Source organism: Polypterus senegalus, chromosome 1, assembly GCF_016835505.1.
Source record: "Polypterus senegalus isolate Bchr_013 chromosome 1, ASM1683550v1, whole genome shotgun sequence".
Lineage (NCBI taxonomy): Eukaryota > Metazoa > Chordata > Cladistia > Polypteriformes > Polypteridae > Polypterus > Polypterus senegalus.
Window position 1 is genome coordinate 333,506,663 of NC_053154.1, and position 22,553 is coordinate 333,529,215.

The window sequence follows — 22,553 nt, forward strand, 5'->3', positions numbered from 1 at the left end:
CCACAGAGGACCTCTGGAGCTCTGACAGAGTGACCATGAGGTTCTTGGTCACCTCCCTGACTAAGGCCCTTCTCCCCCGATCGCTCAGTTTAGATATCTGGCCAGCTCTAGGAAGAGTCCTGATGGTTTCGAACTTCTTCCACTTACGGATGATGGAGACCACTGTGCTCATTGGGACCTTCAAAGCAGCAGAAATGTTTCTGTAACCTTCTCCAGATTTGTGCCTTGAGACAATCCTGTCTCGGAGGTCTACAGACAATTCCTTTGACTTCATGCTTGGTTTGTGCTTTGACATGAACTGTCAACTGTGGGACCTTCTATAGACAGGTGTGTGCCTTTCAAATCAGGTCCAGTCAACTGAATTGACCACAGGTGGACTCCAATGAAGCTGCAGAAACATCTCAAGGATGATCAGGGGAAACAGGACGCACCTGAGCTCAATTTGGACCTGAGCTTATGTACATGTGCTTTCTCAATTTTTTCATTTTAATAAATTTGCAAAAATCTCAAGTAAACTTTTATCACGTTGTCATTATGGGGTGTTATGTGTAGAATTCTGAGGAAAAAAATGAATTTAATCCATTTTGGAATAAGGCTGTAACATAAGAAAATGTGAAAAAAGTGATGAAGCGCTGTGAATACTTTCCGGATGCACTGTAAGATAGATAGATAGATAGATAGATAGATAGATAGATAGATAGATAGATGGATAGATAGATAGATAGATGAAAGGCACTATATAGATAGATAGATAGATAGATAGATAGATAGATAGATAGATAGATAGATAGATAGATAGATAGATAGATGAAAGGCACTATATAATGATAGACAGAGAGTAGTATAATACATTTGGTTTGAATATAAAGAGAGGGAGACAGTAGTAACAGCAGTAGTCATCGTATTATCCCATACAGTGAAAGTCTTCCTTGCATTTCTCAACATGTCTCCGCTCTCCGTCACCAAGACAAACGTCCTTTTGTTAAATTTAATGGTCAGTGTTTATCTACAGCTTTTCTTTTACATCCCACTTTTCCTCTTCACTCACAGGTCTACTCTTCTTTACGTCACTAGATATATTTCATTAATAAACTGCTTGATCTTGTAACTGTGTTTTTAGCCCCCAAATATGCACAGTAAACACAAACAAATCAGTAACATGTACAGTTGGCAGCCAAGTGAGAATCAAGCTGAAAATCCTATATGAGCACATGAAGTCACACCTTGTTATATAGTGCCTTTCATGTAAGCACCACTCCAGAGAGTTATACCTCAACATTACATGGATTATAGCTTAAAAAAACCCTTCAAGCACGTTAACAGTGAATTATTTAGGGTGCCATACTGCAGCCTGGCAGTACATTTGCCACCTTTTCAACAAGCCACACCAAAGAATAAACAATGAAAGACAATCACACTTGATATTGGATGTTGTAGCTGGTAGCAGTGGTTTGCTGCTCATGCAGCATATGGAGTAGCAGAGTAGCTATCTTCTGTGAGTTGTCTCAAGTCGTTAATATTGTGAGGCTAAACATTATTTGCTTTAAAAGGACTTACTTTTCTATCTGCCTAGCATAACTACCCCGTAGCAGTACCAGTAGCTTTTAAAGTTATTCTAAGCTGGCAGTGGTAACATCACTGACTTACTGGGTTTCTAGCAGAACAGATTAGTTGCATAAATAAGTGGCTGTGAAAATGAATAATGAATTTATGACTTCCTAGGTCCCTGAGATACAGTAAGTAGTTGATATGGCGCCTAACGTCATGATACACTACTAATGTTAATTTGGTAGCGGTGATGTGATCCTGTTCTGCAGGGTCTTTTTTAAGCAAGACTTTGTAAAGAGCTCGACTGGTTTCTTGAGAGCGCAAGTTCCATTTCCGTCACCACAATGTCTGATGAGCTCTCGGATGAGAAACACCGTTGTCTTTCATAGTGGAGGGACAGCAGATGCTGAATGCACACTTAGAAGTATTAATTTGATTGCCTCTCCTCTTGAAATGAGCAGAAACATTTTTGGGGTGGGATCTCAGCCTTTTTTTGTTTTATTTCTTTTATGATTGTCTGTTTCATTAAAAAAACTCCAAATTACTGAATGTTGTCATTATGACATCTGTTAAGGGATTGGTTCGTAAGCATTACAAACTGGCCTGAAATTATCCAGTGGAAAGAAAAAAAAAAAAAAGTGGTGAATGCCAAGTGGCCACCATAAAACATGACAGTTTTATCACAAGTTTTCTTTTCTTCACATTTTAGGAGAACATTGCAAAATCCAGACAAATGACATTTTAAAGTATACACAGAGGCTCAAAACTTGATGGGTAGCAATCATAGCTGGCAAAGATGTGAAGCTACTGCAGTGTGGCACATGCGTGCCACCCTTATACAAATTAAGGTGCTGCATACATGGGCATTGTACCCCTGGCACTTTAACTTGGAGTCCATTCTGTAGTTGCAAGTAAGAATTTCATTGTCCTGTTCACCCAGAATAATAAACGTGAACTTAAAGTGCAATGAAGTGTCCCATCCAGAGACACAGTGCTCTTGTTGACCCAGACAAACCCCCAGCACTGCCCTCTTCAACCTCAATGCTCTCTTTCAGAGTTTGACTTCATTTTTCTTTCCTTTAAAACCAAGCAAGGGAACAAACAGGGTGACTGCCAGAATTCCATGGCGGGTTTGCTCTATTAAAGCAGAGGTTTATGGGACAAATGTATACAGGTAGGATATAGCCATGACAAGGCGTCCGGGCGCACAATTTATTCATCTCTGTCTACAAGAGTGCTGTGAAGGCCTCGCTGCCGCTACCAGAAATATCAGTAACAATATAGCCAGCTGCATTGCATGTCCTGGACGCATCTTTCTTCCCATTTTTCAGTTTATTAAACAAACATCCTCTATGTTTTTAAAAGTGCGTTCGCATTTAATGTGATAGTCATGTCTGTCCATCTATCTGTCTGTCTAAGTCAGGGGTGACCATCTCCAGGCCTGGTGGCCCACAGTGGCTGCAGGTTTTCATTCTAACCATCTTCTTAATTAGTGAGCCCCTCAGTTGTTTCTTGTTCCTTAATGAGCAGCCAAACAATAATGACGACACAAAACGAGCCGCCACATGACCAGCTCACCTGAAAATAAAGAAAGGTGAAGGTCTCGGTCATGTGGGGGTCTGCTCAGGTCAACAAAACATCTTGATGGTGGTCTTAGCAGCAACAAGTCCTGATATTCAATAACGGCTTTAATTAACAGCAAGAATTGGCTTCTCATTAAGGAACTGGATGGAGTGAAATGGACTGGAGTTTGACCTTCCAGTTTAGCTGCTCATCTGTTGGCTTACTTCACATCTTATTTCTGTTTGGCTGCCATTTAATGAAGAAAGGAATCAATTCAGAGGACTGAATCCTTAAAAATAGGGCTATTAAATGAAGGGAAAACAAGTTAAATAACAGTAAAAACTGAGCACTGATTAAGAAAAGGGTTAGAATGAAAACCTGCAGCCACTGCGACCCACCAGGACCAGAGTTGGACACCCCTGGTCTAAGTGAAACAACCGGGCACACTTAATTAATCTTCCAGGAAATCTGACAGGACAGTTCAGTTTTCATTGTGATATCTTAAATACAAGTCCAAAGTCTCCCATTGAGAAGCTCTAGTGAATCTGCAAATTCATCCATCTTAAAGCATAATCAATGCAACTATAACGATGAATGATTTTAGGGTTCCAATGTTACATTGAGGAGGCACGGTGGCGCAGTGGGTAGCCTCACCGTTAGGAGACCCAGGTTCTCTTCCCGGGTCCTCCCTGTGTGGAGTTTGCATGTTCTCCCCGTGTCTGCGTGGGTTTCCTCCCACAGTCCAAAGACTTGCAGGTTAGGTGGATTGGCGATTCTAAATTGGCCCGTGTGTGTGCCTGGTATGTGTATGTGTGTGTGTGTGTGTGTGCCCTGCCCGGGGTTTGTTTCCTGCCTTGCGTCCTGTGTTGGCTGGGATTGGCTCCAGCAGACCCCCGTGACCCTGTAGTTAGGATATAGCGGGTTGGATAATGAATAGATAGATGGATGTTACATTCAGACCAGTTACTTTTTTTTAATATGCCTTTTCTTTTACTCATTTCTCAGCCACTCCAGAAGGGAAAATGGTGACATAGCGGCATATCAGCCAATTGCAGAGCCGCAGCACCACACATCACTGCAGGTCTAGGCCAGCAGTTTATGGATGAAAGTTTGAAAGTTTTTTGACAATTGTGTGTCACCCTAGTGATTTAGCGGGTGGCGCCATATGTTGTGTTATAGTCATCACTTTCAATATTTTCTTTATACTTTTTTGTTTCATTTTAGTTACTAATTTTTTGGCTGACATCCTTATCCCTGGCGACTTACAACTTTTGAGATATAACTGGTTGCATTTCTTTTCCTTTTTCCAACTGGAGGCCAGGCAGGTGAAGTGACCTACTCGTGGTCACACACACTGTCTAATAATAATAATAATAATTCTTTATATTTGTATAGCTCTTTTCTCACAGGTGAATGTGGAGCCACTTCAACCACCACTAATGTGTAGCATCCGGCGACGGCAGCCATTTTTGTGCCAGTATGCTCACCACATTTATCTATTTATTTATTTATTATTTGCAATGGTGATGGACAGACGAGATTAGACAGGAGTCCCCGTGGACTGTGATGTTTGCTGATGACATTGTGATCTGTAGTGAGAGTAGGGAGCTGGTTGAGGAGACCCTGGAGAGGTGGAGATATGAGAGGAGAGGAGAGGAATGAAGGTCAGTAGGACCACAAAGACAGAATACATGTGTGTGAATGAGAGGAAGGTCAGTGGAATGGTGAGGGTGAGGGAGTAGAGTTGGCGAACGTGGAGGAGTTTAAATACTTGGGATCAATAGTACAGAGGAATGGGGATTGTGGAAGAGAAGTGAAGAAGAGAGTGCAGGCAGGGTGGAGAAGAGTGTCAGGAGAGATTTGTGACCGCAAGAGTGAAAGGGAAGGTCTACAGGATGGTAGTGAGACCAGCTGTGTTACATGGGCTTGAGACGGTGGCACAGGAGACAAAGCTGGAGGTGACAGAGTTAAAGATGCTAAGATTTGCATTGGGTGTGACGAGGATGGATAGGATTAGAAATGAGGACATTAGACGGTTGGCAGACAAAGTCAGAGAGGTGAGATTGCATTGGTTTGGACATGTGCAGAGGAGAGATGCTGGGTATATTGGGAGAAGGGTGCCAAGGATACAGCTGCCAGGTAAGAGGAGAAGAGGAGAGCCTAAGAGAAGGTTTATGGATGTGGTGAGAGAGGACATGCAGGTGACGGGTGTAACAGAACAAGATGACGAGGACAAGAAGATAGGGAAGATGATCCGCTGTGGTGACCCCTGACGGGAGCAGCCAAAAGAAGAAGAAGAAGATGCTCATCACACATCAATTGTTAGGTGGTGAAGTGCTGAGACAGCCAATCTGAGACAGTGGATGATTAGGGGGCCAGAATGACTAGACTGTGGTGGGCAATTGGGCATCGAGACACACCCTACACCTTAAAAATGATGCCCAGGGGTCTTTTATGACCACAGAGAGTCAGCACCTCGGTTTTACGTCTCATCTGATGACGCCATTTTTACAGCACAGTGTCCCCATCACTGCCCTATTCAGACCACAGGGTAAGCACCCCCTGCTGGCCTCACCAACACCTCTCCAGCAGCACCCCAAGCTTTTTCTAGATGGTCTCCCACCCCAGTACTGGCTGGGCCCAAACACTTAGCGTCACGTGGATGAGCTCTTTTGAAGTGCAGGTGCTATGGCTGTTGGCATATAGTAGCAGGATTTGAACCCACAAACTTCAGGTTTGAAGTCCAAAGCCTTAACCAGAATGCCACACTACCTGCATAATGTTGAAATTAAATCACTCTCAACAACATAATAGAGTTATAATAAAAAATAAAAGCTCTAAAAGTATGCAATAAAAATGGAAGAAAAGGGGTCAAGTCAGAGCAAACAATGGGTATCATATTGACGTGTGATTGATAATACTGCACAAGACAGTATTAGGAGAATTATCTTCATGCTTTTGGGAAAAAAAGGAAAATATGATCTTTGTACACCACTGCATTTGTGAAAGTTAGAAGTGGGAGGCTATCCAAATGTATCTGTGAGTGTATTTGAATAAAGTGTTTAGTGACTTGTAAAAGCACAATATATAACACCAGAATAAACTCTACGGCAGCATCTTCATAAATTACACAATGACCTCCAATCTCTCGATATTGTACCAAAATAAATTCTGTTCTGCCCTCTACGAGAAGCATCTGAAATGCCGAATTGTTTTCAAAACAAGTCATTTCTGTTTACTTTTGTTTAATCTTTTCATGTCGCGTTTTTAAAAAGGCTTCTCACAAAAGCCTTTTGATCACATGAAATGAGTTTTAAAAATACCAACATAAACAATGAAAACAAACACCAATATATCAAAAGGACAAGCAGACACAAAATAATACTTATAGTTAAACTGTTAACATTTTCAAAAAATACCTACCACCAAAAATCAAAACAACACAGCAAATCAGAATATCCAAAGGCGTAATCCACTAACACAGCTGTAAACACACAATAAAATACACCCGGCTGTGCTGACTCAACTGTGGTGCTAACTTCTGAATCGTTATGCATTTCTTAAAAAATTACAAAAACGCAACTTTGATTCTGTACCTACAGGAAGAATTTGCAATACTCTTCAATACATTTTTTACTGGGTGTTTTCCAGCTTTAATAAGCTTTAACAATTTTCTTTTGTAGGAGGATGTTGACAAAACCCTCCACTAACTTTCTGTTATGCTGTTTCACCTAAAAGAGATAAAGTAGAGTTAAATAGGCTCCCTTCATTATTCATGTGAAGAAATCCATTTAAAGACTTTACTCTGTAGGTTGTACACTCTGGTAGACCTCAGCCATTTGGGAAAATTACTTGCAAAATGCCCTGACACATGCAAATTAAGTGCTAATTCACCAATCAGATTCAAGCTCAGATTCATGTGGCGTTATTGCCATATCATCCATACTCAGCATTGCAGCAAACAGTGGCATGAAATAGCGTTCCCTAACGCTGCGGCGCAACACACACATAAACACTGGGCATGTGTAAGATAAGTGAACAACTATACTACATTACACTTCTTCTTCTTTCATCTGCTCCAGTTAGGGGTAGCCACAGCAGATCATCTTCTTCCATATCTTCCTGTCCTCTGCATCTTGTTCTGTCACGCCCATCACCTGCATGTCCTCTTTCACCACATCCATAAACCTTCTCTTAGGCCTTCCTCTTCTCCTCTTCCCTGGCAGCTCTATCCTTGGCACCCTTCTCCCAATATACCCAGCATCTCTCCTCTGCACATGTCCAAACCAATGCAATCTCGCCTCTCTGACTTTGTCCCCCAACCTTTCCTGACCCTCTAATGTTCTCATTTCTAATCCTGTCCTTCCTCGTCACACCCAATGTGAATCTTAGCATTTTTAACTCTGCCACCTCCAGCTCTGTCTCCTGTGCCACCGTCTCCAGCCCATATGACACAGCTGGTCTCACTACCGTCCTGTAGACCTTCCCTGTCACTCTTACTGATACCCATCTGTCACAGATCACTCCTGACACTCTTCTCCACCCACTCCACCCTGCCTGCACTCTTCTTCACTTCTCTTCCACACTCCCTGTTACTCTGTACTATTGATCCCAAGTATTTAAACTCATCCTCCACCTTCACCAACTCTACTCCCCTCATCCTCACCATTCCATTGACCTTCCTCTCATTTACACACACATATTCTGTCTTGGTGGTCCTACTGACCTTTATTCCTCTCCTTTCATATCTCCACCTCCCCAGGGTCACCTCTACCTGCTCCCTACTCTCACTACAGATCATAATGCCATCAGCAAACATCACAGTCCACGGGGACTCCTGTCTAATCTCGCCTGTCAACCTGTCCATCACGATTACAAATAAGAAAGGGGCTCAGAGCCGATCCCTGATGTAATCCCACCTCCACCTTGAATAAATAACTACAGTTGAAGCCCAAAATTTCCATCCACTTGGGGTGAATTCTTTCAAACACAGATTTTATACTAACAAACTATAAATTTGGCATATCATTTAAGACATGGACTCTGTGCAGGGCAAAAGTAATTTCTTTCAACAATGTTCACAGACCTCTGAGCATTTCACTTTTTACTGACCATATCACAATTCCAGTGGGTCACAAGTTTGCATACACTTTGTTAACAGCTTGGAAAAATCCAGAAAATGATGTCAAGCCTTTAAGCGATTAGCTTCTGATTACCAATTAGCCTCATTGGGGCCAACATGTGGATGGATCTTATGGCCTACCATCAAACACACGACCTCTCCGCTTGACATAATGGGAAAATCAAAAGAAATCAGCCAAGACCTCAGGAAAAAAAGATGGTGGACCTCCACAAATTTACTTCATCCTTAGATACAATTTCCAAATGTCTGAAGGTTCCACGTTCATCTGTACAAACAATAATACTCAAGTATAAACACCAGGGAACCACCCAACCGTCATACTACATAACGCATTCTGTTTCCCAGAGAAGGACGAACTTTGGCACGAAAGGTGCAAATCAATCCCAGAACAACAGCAAAGGACCTTGTGAAGATGCTGGAGGACACAGGTAGACGAGTATTGATATCCACAGAAAAACGAGTCCGACATCGATATCACCTGAAACCCTGCTCAGCAAGGAAGAAGCCACTGCTCCAAAGCCGCCATCAAACGACGGCAGACGGCAGTTTACAGTGGCACATGGGGACAAAGAAGTGTCCTCTGGCTTGATGAATCTAAGATCGAACTGTTTGGCCATAATGACCATCGTGATGTTAGGAGGAAAAAGGGTGAGGCTTGCAAGGCAAAAAACACCATCTCAGCAGTGAAGCATTGGGTGGGACCATCATGTTGTAAGACGGCTTTACTGCAGGAGCGACTGGTGCACTTCACAAAAGCGATGGCATCATGCCGTAGGAGATAAACTGCAGGAATGTGTCAACAGCTCAGCAAGGATGTTGAAGCTCAGTCACAAATGGGACTCCCAAAGAGACAATGACCCCAAGCAGACCTCCAATGTGGCAGCAAAATGGCTTAAGGACAACAAAGTAAATGTATTGGAGTGGCCATCACAAAACCATGACCTCAATCCGATTGAACATTTGTGAGCAGAACTGAAAAAGTGCCTGCAAGCAAGAAGGCCTGTTCCAATTACACAAGTTTGGTCTGGAGGAATGGGCCAAAATTCCAGCAACTTATTGTAAGAATCTTGTGGAAGGCGACCAAAATGTTAAACAATTTAAAGGCAATGCGACTAAATATTAACAAAGTGTATGGAAATTCCCACTGGAATTTTGATCTAGTCAATAAAAAGTCCAAAACTCCGAGGTCTGTCGACATCTTTGGGAAAAACAACTTTTGCTGTGCACAAAGCAGACGTCTTAACCGAAATGCCATATTTATAGTCTGTTAGTATATAATCTGGGGAAAGCTTAGAAAGGGAGTTCTAAAGAACTCACTAGAACTGTATGGAAACTTCTGATTTCAACTGTAAATAACAGGTAATGAATAGGAAGTAATACAAGGAAGTAAGTGCTAATAAGTGTGTGTGTCTGTCCAGCCCGGAAGTGAGAGGTGGAGTCGGGGTAAGGGCTCCGCCTCTGAGGAAACAGAAAACTCACTTAGCCACTAATAACACAAGTGAGGGCAGCTCGTCGGCAAAACAAAACCTCAGAAGAAAGACAAAGTCGCTTAACCACTAACATCGGCAAACTGGTATGTCTTTTACTTTTCCTCTGCTAATGCACAAGCGAGGCAAGCAGGTCGGCAAAACGAATCCTCCTAGGAAAGAGATGCCCAGAGTAGTTCCTTTCAATTACCTGACTAAATAAATTTAAATTTTTTTCGATGATTTCAATAGTTTCTAGGACACCAAGCTTTTTAAAGCATTGGTTTACACAGCTAGTAAATAAATAACACCTAACAATAAAAACAACAATAGTAACAAATGTACTGCCTATAAATAAACTACTAGGAGCAGATCGGCAGTTGGGCCGCACAGGGTTCAGAGTCTGGACACCCAAGTTTTTGGTGCTACTGTACCTTCTGCTAGATGGAAAAGGGGCAAAGTGACAATGGGCAGTGAGGGAGTGGTCCTGCACAATGCTGCATCTCTTAATAAGGGTGTCAGAGTAGTGACGTTTATGGATGTTTGCAGCTTGGAGGGTTTCCGAATGGCAGTTTGCTAGCTTGAAACAGACAAACCAACATTGGGCGAGATTTTATAGGACTGGGTGATATTTTCGCTGTAATTGGACTGTAAAGTGTCAGTCAATTCTGGCAACCCTGCTTCTGCTGCTCCTTGAAATCGAAGCGGGTACATAAGTGACATAATGTTCACGTCTGTGAAAAGTAAAATATAAAATCAACATAACTTATGTGGAAGTGCGTGACAGATGTCTCACTGACATTTCATGCTACAGTGACTTAACGTGTGCTCGGTATTTCCAGCTGCATTATCTAAAGATGATAACGATTCAGTATTTCTCTGAAACTATCATTTATCAGCAAAGCGTCACAATGATCTGACATCAAATCACGTTTGCATGCGGCCAACAATTTTAGCTTGAGACTTCAGTACAGATTTTAAATCTTCATTGGGTACTTCGAAAAAAATAATGTTTAAGAAATGTGAGCTGCAGTTAGGCACAGACTTCCACATCCAACAACTAACAACAGCACGTCAGTCTTAACATCATTTGAGTTGGCATCTGCTGTCTGTGAAAGCAACCTCAGCCATATGATATTGTAAAACACTATTACAAATGTTTTATGAACATAATTAAAATCAATTGTCCCTGTTACTTTTGAATATTACTATTTTATGGATGTCTTTATCCAGGGCGACTTGTACATCTCTATATATCCAAAATATAATTGTCGGTCTGTCTACATGTCTATTCGCTTTCCATGAGAGAATTACTTAACGAATTTAGATCTGGGTTTCTTTCTGTAATTCCGGTTGATTTTGTTGCTTCTCTCATCTCATGAAGTATCATAGTTCACTTTCGGTACTGATTTATTTGCACAAATCTGAGACAGTGGCTGCAGGTCGAGGGGAGCCGGACAGGGCCCCGCACACTCACGTGCCAGCCTCAGGGCGTTCCTTACCTCCGCTCAGCTAGCAAACAAAAAAACTACTTAACGGATTTAGATTTTTTTTTCTAGAATTTGCTTGAACATTCCGGTTGCTTTTGCAACTTCTCTCTTCACGCTAAGTATCACAGTTCACTTGCGGTACTGATTTATTTGCACAAATCTGAGAGAGCGGCTGCAGGCCGAGGGGAGGGGAGAGGGGTGGTGCGCTCCTCACTCACGCGCCAGCCTCTGTTTGAGTCGCTCTACCTCTCGCCACATGTTGCCTCCTCTTAGCTAGCGATACCCTTTTGTTCAGCAGATATCATAATCTACAGATTGTTTAGGAGTAACGTTTGACATTTTTGATAGAGAGATCAGAGCTACTTGTGTTTTAGAGGGTAGCTGCTGATTGCCAGAGATATCCCAGCCACATGCTCTTCTCTCCACGCAGGGGGTGCTCTTCCATCACTGCTCAACATGATCAGATATAGTGCCAACGTTTGACGTCGAAGTGTACCTACCTTACACTTGGCCACTGATACCTTGACAACTTTTTACCTTTTTAAAAAAGAAAACACATCTACATTTTCACCCCGATTGAAAAACCAAAAATATTGTATACCAGTAACGGCGTACTGCACAATAAAGTCCAGTGAATACACTTGACTTATACTTTTCAGACTCTTTCTCTGTACGTTTAGCATTCGTTTGCTCAGAAGTTGATAAGCTTGCTGCTTCATGAGCATCTTGTTTTCTCCACCCTAGCGGCCCGCTTCTTCTCTTTTTCCGTCTGCATTTTTTCACGTTAAAACTGATTAAGTCGTTTTTCTTGTTGCAATTACTTAGTACGTATTTCTTAACTTTTCACTTAAGCTGGCACTTAAGTCTAAGATATGAAGAGGTTGGGGAAGTAACGGCGAAGGTGGTTGGGATGAGAATGGTGCCTGTACGTATGTGCCGCACGAACTCTCTACTGCGTGCTGCCAAGAGTTGCTTCCACAATAAAATAAAATAAAAAGAGTAATAAAAATCATCACCCTGAAAGCAGACAGTAGAAGTCACATAGTATATGTGTACCAAATTTTAGGTCAACAGGTCAAAATGATTTGCGAGCTACAGGTGATTTCAAATCCTGGACAGACAAACAGACAACCACGGTAGCCTATTATATAAGAAGATCAAGACGCCCTCAGATACAAAAGCTATCAATATAAATTCTTCTCAATACAAATTATTAGATTTTTAAGTCTGTCCTGTTTTACTACTACGTGGGAGGAGCTGTGGGGGTCAGTTAATTTGAGATAATGAGAAGTAAAACAAAATGACTAAAAATATTATAATAGGCAGGCTTTCGAGCCAACTCAGGCCTCCTCTTCAGGCAATCAGAGTTTCTCATTACATACATGACGGCTAACAAGGTGATTACTATCGTTTGTGATTGAATCGTTCTGCAACTTCAGCGTTACTTATTGACTTTTCTGACAAAAGCACATTTTCCCATGGCTTTACGGTACCGGAAACATTATCTGCTAGTATAGCCACGAGCCTTGAACATCACAACTGAAGTGCTAGGCTGCAGGAGGGGACAGCAGGGGGGGCCTTAGGCATGTGCAAACTGTGCACCTGCACAGGGCCGTCACGCCAGTATATATTGAATATAAAACAGAAAGAGAAAGTAACAACATAGCTGATGGCAATATGGCCGAAAAACATTGTGTTTCTTGTTAATTAGTACACTGTACTTACTAATGTCGCTAGAGTCAGAGCAGTAAGCTATATGTAGTATTATAACGTTCTGCCGTAATGAGAATATCATGGGCCGCCACTTGGTTTTCAAGTTACGGACACGCGCATATAGAAGCATGTCATGAGCACAAGGCGGCTATGCAGTGTCCGCAACGGACATGGCCATCCGCCGTGCATAAGATACCATATTGACATTGGCGGGCGAAGGGGCCACCGATTCTCTGCCCACAGCCGTCACAACCCTAGAGCCGCCCCTGCTAGGCTACACTACTGGCTGGGCTGCTGAGACTGGCTAATGGGCAGAACTGACCATCACGAGTAGTAATAGCTCGCATATTTTCACGTTTTTTGCTCTAGTTTTATGTAATTTTGTGCCAGTATTGTAACGAACAGTTAGTGCAGACTATAGCTGAAGATCTGAAGTGGACACAAGAAGTTGGTGAGTTGGTTATTAACATATTTTTGTGATTTTGAGTTTGTAAAATTAGTGTAGGTCAGGTGGCTTTTTGCATATCGGCTTATTTTACAATATAAACTTTGAAGTAAACTTAGTAAAGTAAAATTTGAATTTTGGAGGATTTGTTTTCCAACATGAATTACTGAGTAATGAATTCAGTGAGCGTTTTTGTGATTTCAGTTCACACAAACAGGACTTTGCGCTGTTCTCTTACAACGTTGAGAATGCGCCTGAGAATATCCAAATGGAATTGATTGAACTGCAGTCAGATTCTATTCTGAAGGCAAAATATAACAAAGTTGGTGTGCCAGGCTTGTATGCTTACCTGCCACCCTCGTATGTGCAGGTCCGTAAATTGGCATCGAGAGTACTGTCTATGATCGGAAGCGCTTACCTTTGTGTGCAATTGTTTTCGTTAATGAACGCTACCAAAACCCCACATTGCTCAAGACTTACTGTCGAGCACCTTTCATCCCTCATAAACGTTGCAGCTGCACAAGATTTCAAGCCTGATATTGTTGAACTGGTTACTAACAAGAGATGCCATGTGTCGGGGCTAAAGAAATAGATCTCACACTGCAAGACTCCTATATAAGGACCTAGCTAATAGGCTAAGACTCTAATTGTACCCTGTTGTACAGAGAGTGTATGGAAATAAATTGCTTCTCTTTAAACTTTAAGTGTTACATTTTTTAAAGTTTTCAGTATTAGAAAGAAAGCTACAGTAACTTTGTATAATAGTATTTGTTACAGTGCGGCCCTTTGACGCACGTATAGCAGTCGAAGCGGCCCACCAATGGAAGTGCCGCCCTCTTCCTTATTACAGATTGTCTTATTTCAGGTAAATATTGTTTGTCCAAGAATGCTCCCTCTTTCAGCACTTTTGAGGTGCAAATGAATGACATGCCTGGTCTAGACTATTGAAAAATGCTCCCAACTGTCGAACCAGCCAACGCAGTTTACCTCCGAACGTACCTGAATGTTACGCCATGCGTAGGTGTCCTAACTTTGCACTCGACAACAAACGACAGACGAGTAGTGCGCTCTTCTTGGCCTTATCACGATGGGCCATGTCGTCTTGAAACGGAGTTTCATTCAGACGAATGGGTCACTTTTCCAAACGTTGTCGCTTGAAGCGCCCATTACCTCGCGCAACGAGGGTTGACTGGTGAAAGTGGCGGGACAGCAGCTCGCGTGTTCGCGGGCGGCGCTCGAAAGAACAAGGTCACGTGTCTCGCGCGATGAGACGTAACTATACTGGCCCAGGTGTTTTTTTTTGTCCTACATGGTGCGGACGCGCAGAGTCGATTTTAGTGCTAAAGTTTTCAACTGTCCTGTTGATTGTAATGTAAGAACTAAATATGAATAGTCGTAGAAAAACTAAACTTCACGCGCCGTGAAGAGTAACCAGTATTTCGTTGATTGAGGACGCGGCAGGGGAAGAGTGGAATAGAGTGGAAGGCTGCGTTTGGTTTGGAGTATGGCACGTCTATTAACGTCTTTTTCTGTCGAGTTCATCAGAATATGACACTTAAATACCTTCTGTTTTTAAATATGATATAGGGCGTTAATGTCTCAATATATTTACACGCTATCATTGTTGTAAAAAAGATGAATACAGGCATTGTTTGTTGTTCCTTGTAGCTGCATTAAAGTAAGCGATACTACGTACTGCAAGTTGAACGACGCGTTGTAACGTTATTAACTAGGCATCAAAAAACGTTATTCGACTAACGTCTAGCCAATCACGAAAGACGTCGTTTTTCAAGTACACCCGCCCACTAATTTGTGACCAATCACGAGCTACGTCGAACGGGCTGCCTGTTCAGTGATCCCGCACGCCCTCCAAGTACGCGATGCCGCCAAGTCTTACTTCAATGAAGAAACTTCGTTGCGCTGTCCAAATAAAGCTGACGCTCTATAGTTTAAAAGTTGTTCGTAAGTTTTATAAAGCCAAGATTACTCGTTTTCTAATAATAATCATGAGCAGGGTGATTCGTGTACATTTTTTTGTCGAGCCTGTGCCTAGTCTGCTTGTTTGATGTGTGTTTTCAAAAGTATTTTGGGCAGATTCTTGTTTGTAAGTATTTAAAAGTGTCTTTTAATGTAAGTGTTTAGGCGGTTATTGTAAGATAATACATAGTTTATTATAAATTTTGTTATTTCAGGTACATTTTATATTAATAAATATTTTTGGTCCAAGGTATAAACTGACTATAAAATAATTGTAAAATGCTAAAACAAAGAACACTTAAGAACTGTGTAAAGAAAATAGTTTTGTTACATAAACGTTTATTTCCTTACTTTTGGATGTTAATGATGTAGTGTATTAATGTAATGTATTAATACTTATAGTATTGTTGGTTCAAAAATACTCTATCTGCACCTTTAACGTTCAAATAAATGAAATATTATTTAAAGTCTAGGAAAGGTTTAAAACATTACTAAAGCGAAGGAAACTTTAGAAATGTGTAAAAATATAGTTTTTCTCTATACATTTTTTATTTCCTTATATGTGGCTTTATTTAATATATTTGTTATAAATTGTCTTAGTTCAGGAAAATATTGTTGATGAATCCTCCCTCTTTCGGCACTTTTGAGGTGCAAATAAATGTAATATTACTTCAAGTCTGTAAAAGATTTTTAAAATGCTAAAGCGAAGAAAACTTTTGATTTGTATAAAAATGTAGTTTTGTTACATGCATTTTTATTTCCTTACTTTTAGATTTTTTTAATGTAGTTCCTCTATTTTATTTATCATAAATTGTATTATTGCTGCTAAATTTTATATTCTTAAGTATTATTGATCCAAGAATGTTCCCTCTTTCAGCACTTTTGAGATGCAAATTAATTAAATGTTACTTCAAGTCTATAAAAGATTTTTAAAATTCTAAAGCGAAGAAAACTTTTAAACTGTGTAAGGTTTTGTTGTATACATTTTTTATTTCCTTATATGTGGATTTATTAATGTAGGGCCTCAGTTTTATTTATTATAAATTGTATTATGTCAGGTAAATATTGTTGATCTATGAATGCTTCCTTTTTCGGCACTTTTAAGATGCAAATTAATGAAATATTACTTCAAGTCTATAAAAGATTTTTTTTAAATGCTAAAGCAATTTAAATGTTTTTTGTAAAAATGTAGTTTTGTTACATTTTTATTTCCGTACTTTTAGATTTATTAATGTAGTCCCTCTATTTTATTTATTATAAATTGTATTATTTCAGCTAATTTTTCTGTCGTTGAATATTATTGATCCAAGATTGTTCCCTCTTTCAGCACTTTTGAGATGCAAATGAATGAATATATTACTTAAAATCTATAAAATATTTTTAAAATGCTAAAGCAAATAAAACTTTTAGATTTATAAATGTAGGTCCTCCATTTTATTTATTATAAATTGTGTTATTTCAGCTAATTCTTATATTGTTGAGTATTATTGATACAAGATTGTTCCCTTTTTCAGCACTTTTGAGATGCAAATGAATGAATATATTACTTAAAATGTATAAAATATTTTTAAAATGCTAAATCAAAGAAAACTTTTAGATTTATAAATGTAGGTCCTTTGTTCTATGTATTACATCCATCCATTATCCAACCCACTGTATCCTAACACAGGGTCACGGGGGTCTGCTGGAGCCAAACCCAGCCAACACAGGGCGCAAGGCAGGAAACAAACCCCGGGCAGGGTGCCAACCCACTGCAGGGCACACACACACTAAGCACACACTAGGGACAATTTAGAATCGCCAATGCACCTAACCTGCATGTCTTTGGACAATCCAGAAGATTGCTGGTTTTAATCCCCGTCACTGCCAAAAGAGATCCTACTCTGCTGGGCCCTTGAGCAAAAACCTTAACCTGTAATTGCTCCAGAGGCGCTGTACAATGCCTGACCCTGTGCTCTGACCCCAAGGGGTATACAAAAATGAACAAATTCCTAATACAAGAAATTGTAGCACAGGGCGTAAGGCAGGAAACAAACCCCAGGCAGGGTGCCAGCCCACCGCAGGGCACATGCACACACTAAGGACAATTTCAGATCGCCAGTGTACCTAACCTGCATGTCTTTGGACTGTGGGAGGAAACCCACGCAGACACAGGGAGAACATGCAAACTGCACGCAGGGAGGACCCGGGAAGCGAACCCAGGTCTCCTAACTGCGAGGCAGCAGCGCTACAACCGTGCCGCCCTCTACTTATTACAGATTGTCTTATTTCAGGTAAATATTGTTTGTCCAAGAATGCTCCCTCTCTCAGCACTTTTGAGATGCAAATGAATGAAATATTATTTAAAATATGTAAAAGGTTTGAAAAATGCTAAAGCAAAGAAAATGTTTGTACATTGTTAAAAGTATAGTTTTACTGTTTCCTCTTTGGATGTTTTTAATCTAGTCTCTCTGCTTGTGTGAAATCTCTTAACTGTATTGGTTCTCCTCTCTTTGTGTATCCTTCTGAAAATTTTCTTAATTTTTTTTTTTATAACTAATATAAAAAAGAAATGTCCACGCAGTGACCACCACGGTGTTCATTTCAGTTTCTTAATATAAGTTTGTGCACAGCATCCTTTTGCAGGTAATGACAGTCACATGAAATGTGAAAATGCAGGTAACTTCCCAAAGCCCAATCAGATGTGTTGTGCAGACCGGTTGAAGGACGGCAGCTCGGTGTGCAGGTTTGTTAAGTCTGCTGCATGCAGGACAGCCCTGCTAGAGACACTCAGGACACAGAACTGGGTGTCATGGTGTGAAAAACAGACCCCTCTACAGCTTGGTACAGCAGTATGATTCTGTTTTTGTCAAATCCCCTTCACTTTATTCTTTCTCATTCATTTTTTTTTCTTTTTCAAAGGTTCACATAATCCCAAGCAACTGAGCTAATCCAGAGCACAAATGAGAAGATCTTGTAGGTGTGAACATTCACAAAGTGCTACTAAGAAAGCATTTGGACTCCTGCATAAAATTATGGCACTTTCCAGACTGAAATGTATTTATTTTTAAAATAAATGGCAAATTTATTAATGGCTAAACATATCTTACTGCCACCTTCAAGCCTGTTGTTGACCGCAGCATCTCTCTTATTATTCAAGCCAGAAGATCTTACAGTATGTGTGTTTGCGGGGTTGCTGTTTATTATAATATTTCTATTTTTCTTGAGGCTGTGAAACTCAGCATTTTTCTACATATTATGCTGCGTGCACAATTGTATGTGACAAATAAAATTGGATTTGATTTGAACTGTGCCCACAAGCACAGTGTTTTATCTGCCGAAACGCTTATTAACGCTCTGGTACACAAATGAAGTAAGTATTCATGTCTCCAGCCTGAACTCCTCGCCAGCTGTACTGAGTTAGTTGAGAGCATGCAAGGGAGATGCACACCATTTTGAGGATAAGGCAGTGTGAACACAGTTGATATTACAGTACCGGCAATCTTTCTCACACTCTGCTACCTACTGTCACACTCCAGAGTCAGTTAGACCATGACAAGATCTAATGGCTACATAGGGCCTCAGTTTGTAATGTATCTCTAAAAGTCCCATCATTCTTATGGCTTATCATAGGATGCATTCCCTTCTCCATCTAACAGGCAACTGCCACTTGAGCATGTAATCCCACCCAGCCTGCTGCCCCTTAAAACTTTTGCCTCACCCAGACTTCTGTCACTCAAGCATCAAATCCCTCCTAATTTCCTACCATTCTGCTGTCTAGCACCACCCAGTCTGCTGTTACTTAACCGTCTACCTCTGCCCAGCTAGGTGGGTGGTTAAGAGGAGCAGGCCAACTAAACTGGCCACACTAGGTGTGGTGGGGGTTAGGACTGACACACGGTCCTAAGCAGTTCTAAAGCTATTGGAAAGACTGTTCATTAGCTGTTTTTGGGAGTCAACATTCTGTTTCTCATCTTGCAGAGTTGCTAAATTATGTATTTACAAACCCAGTACTGGACACAGTGATTTATAACACTAACTATACAAAAGGCAAATACCACTGACTCACTCATCACTCTCTTCTGTTTCTTTTTCTGGTCTCTTTGTCGTGGCGGCCTGCGCCACCACCACCTACTCAAAGCATCATGATGCACCAACATTGATGGACTGAAAGCCAGAAGTCTACCTGACCATCATCATCAGGTCCTTCCATGAAAACCCTAAATACAAAGAGGACTGTTTGATTTACGTTAGGTAGATTGCCCAGAGGGGACTGGTCAGGCGGTTTCGTGGTCTGGAACCCCTACAGATTTTATTTTTTTTCTCCAGCTCTTGGAGTTTTTTATTTGTTTTTTCTGTCCACCCTGGCCATCGGACCTTACTTATTCTATGTTAATTAATGTTGACTTATGTTTATTTTTTATTGTGTCTTCTATTTTTCTATTCATTTTGTAAAGCACTTTGAGCTACATTTTTTGTATGAATATGTGCTATATATAAATAAATGTTGATTGATCACGAAATCTCCCAAACCATGAGGACTTTGGACTTGAAATGTGGAATGTAGGTTACCCTTTGCCCACAGGTGCTCGCTAAAAAAACGGTTTTACAAATTTCATGGTCCAGGCGCGAAATTTCTTATAGTTTTTTTGACCCTTTTTATGTCTGTCCACTTTTCACGAGAGAAAAATTTCACGGATTTTTTTTTTCTATAGTTTGCTTGAATATTCCGTTGATTTTGCAACTTTGCGCTAAGTATCAGAGTTCGCTTGCGGTACTGATTTATTAGCGTCTATCCCAGAGAGACTGCGGGGAGGGGAGACGGGGTCCTCCTCACACGTCTGCCTCGGGGCGTAACCATAACTCTGCTTAGTTAGCGAATGAGGGAGCTACTTAACGGATTTAGATCTTTTTTTGTTCTATAATTTGCTTGAACATTCCGGTTGATTTTCTCTCATTGTGCTAAGAATCAGAGTTCACTTACAGGAGCGATATGTTCGCAGTAATAAGAGACAGAGGCTGCAGGCCGAGGGGAGGGAGAAGAGTGAGGTCAGGAGTAGAGAGCTGGGTGGGACTCTCCTCACTGTCCTGTTTAACTAATACAAGGTTTTTCTGCCCAGGCTCGCAAACCGTTTGACCTATTGACGTGAAAGTTGGTACACATATACTGCATGGCTTCTACTATCCGCTTTCGGGGTGATGATTGACCTCCAGGGTCAAATGTCAACCCAGGAAGGTCAAGGTCAAAAATCAAATAACCTGTAGCCTGAAATTTGGTACACATATTCTACGCTGAAACTCTGCACTACTGATTTATATTAAAAGCAAAGAGTTTTGGAATTATTACGGGCACCGTTCTCATCCCTACCACCTTTGCCGTCACGTTCCCTACCTCTTCATATCTTAAATCATTTCTGAGGCAGATTGAAGACTTAAGTGCCAGCTTAAGTAAAAAATTAAAGAAAACATACAACACAAAAAACGACTTAATCAGTTTTAACGTGAAAGGATGCTGAGAAAAGAAAAAAAGTGGGTCGCTAAGATGGAGAAATAAAGAGCTGCTCAGGAAGCAGCAAGCGCATCAACCTCTTAGCAAATGAATGCTAAACGTACAGAGAAAGAGGATGAAGACTATGAAGAGTGCACTCAGCATTTACGACACGCTGACGCAGAGTGAAAGAGAATTGCTTGAGCAACTGAGAGCAAAGAACAGACCATACAACGAAGACAGGCCGACACTGAGCAAAAGAGAATCGCAAGTGCAAATGAGACGGAGGATGAAGCAAATCGATGTCAGCAATCAGTGGTCACACGTACCAGAATTGCAAAGGCAAATGAGACAACAAAACACCATCCAGTGACAACAAAAAGACACTGATCGCATGAGAATAGCTCTCTCTGTCAGGTGTATTCACTGCACGTTATCGTGCAGTATGTCTTTACTGGTCACATACAGTGGAACCTTGGGTCACAAACATCTCTGCACACGTACAAATCGGATTAGGATCAAAAAGTTTGCCAAACTTTTGCATCTGTTCAAGGCCACACACTCGGGTGACGAACAAGCCAGTTTCCCTTCCGGTTCGTACAGTAAGTGCCGATGATTTCCGCACGTCTTCAGTCTCTCCCTGTACGTTGTTCTCCGTCAGATGTGCGTGCATTTGCTGTGAACTCTTTGTGCTCTATTTCGTGTGCTTTTGCATACATTTTGCAATTAACCATAGCCTCTAAGCAAGTGCAGAGTGGTAGTGTTGGTGAGAAGAAAGGCTCAAAGAAAATTGAAATCGAATTAAAGAAAAATTATTGAAAAGTATGAGCGTGGCGTTCGTGTTACTGATCTTGCCGCCAAGTCCAAGAAGTCAAAATCTACGATTTCGACTATTGTAAAGCAGAAAAAGGCCATTAAAGCAGCTGATGTTGCAAAAGGAGTTACAGTGTTAACCAAGCAGAGTCCTCAAGTGCTGGAAGAAGTGGAAAAACTGTTGCCAGTGTGGCTGAGTGAGAAGCAACTTGCATGGAATAGCGTAAACGAGGCGATCATATACGAGAAAGCCAGGAAGATTCATAGCGATTTGCTGCAAAACTATCCTTCTACGAGTGATTAGTTCTTCCTCTTCACTTCCTTCATGCCAAAACACGACTCATCCAAGGTTAGTTTTCTTGGTTGTTTATGGTTAGTTTTTGTATAAATTAAGGATTTTTCAAATGTTCATTTTTTTCCCTGTGCTTAAAACTCATTAAAAAAAAGTGTTTACTGTGAGCGGTTTGTAAGGCTGTAGCGTGAACTCTTGCAGTGTTAGTTTTCTCTGTTCAAGGTTTTCTCAGTGTTATTCAATGTTTTTACATTTAGTTTACTATTACACTGCATTCTATGGCATATTTAACTATTTTTGTGCTTAAAAATCTTTAAAAAATATATATTTACATACACTTCGTACGGTCTGGAACAGATTAATCGTATTTACATACAATCCTATGGGGGAAATTATTTCGGGTCACGACCAAATCGGGTTGCTACCAGAGTTTTGGAACGAATTACGGTTGTGACCCAATGTCCCACTGTATATTTAAAATGTATTTTCATGGATTTTTATTTTCAGGTTTTCAGGAGATCCAGATTGTTAATTGTGGCTCCTGGCCCCCCATCCCTTTCCACCTACCAACCCGCTCATATTTCACACCTTGCTCAGTCACAACAGTAGAGTGAGCAAAGGTGCTGCTTCAGCAGT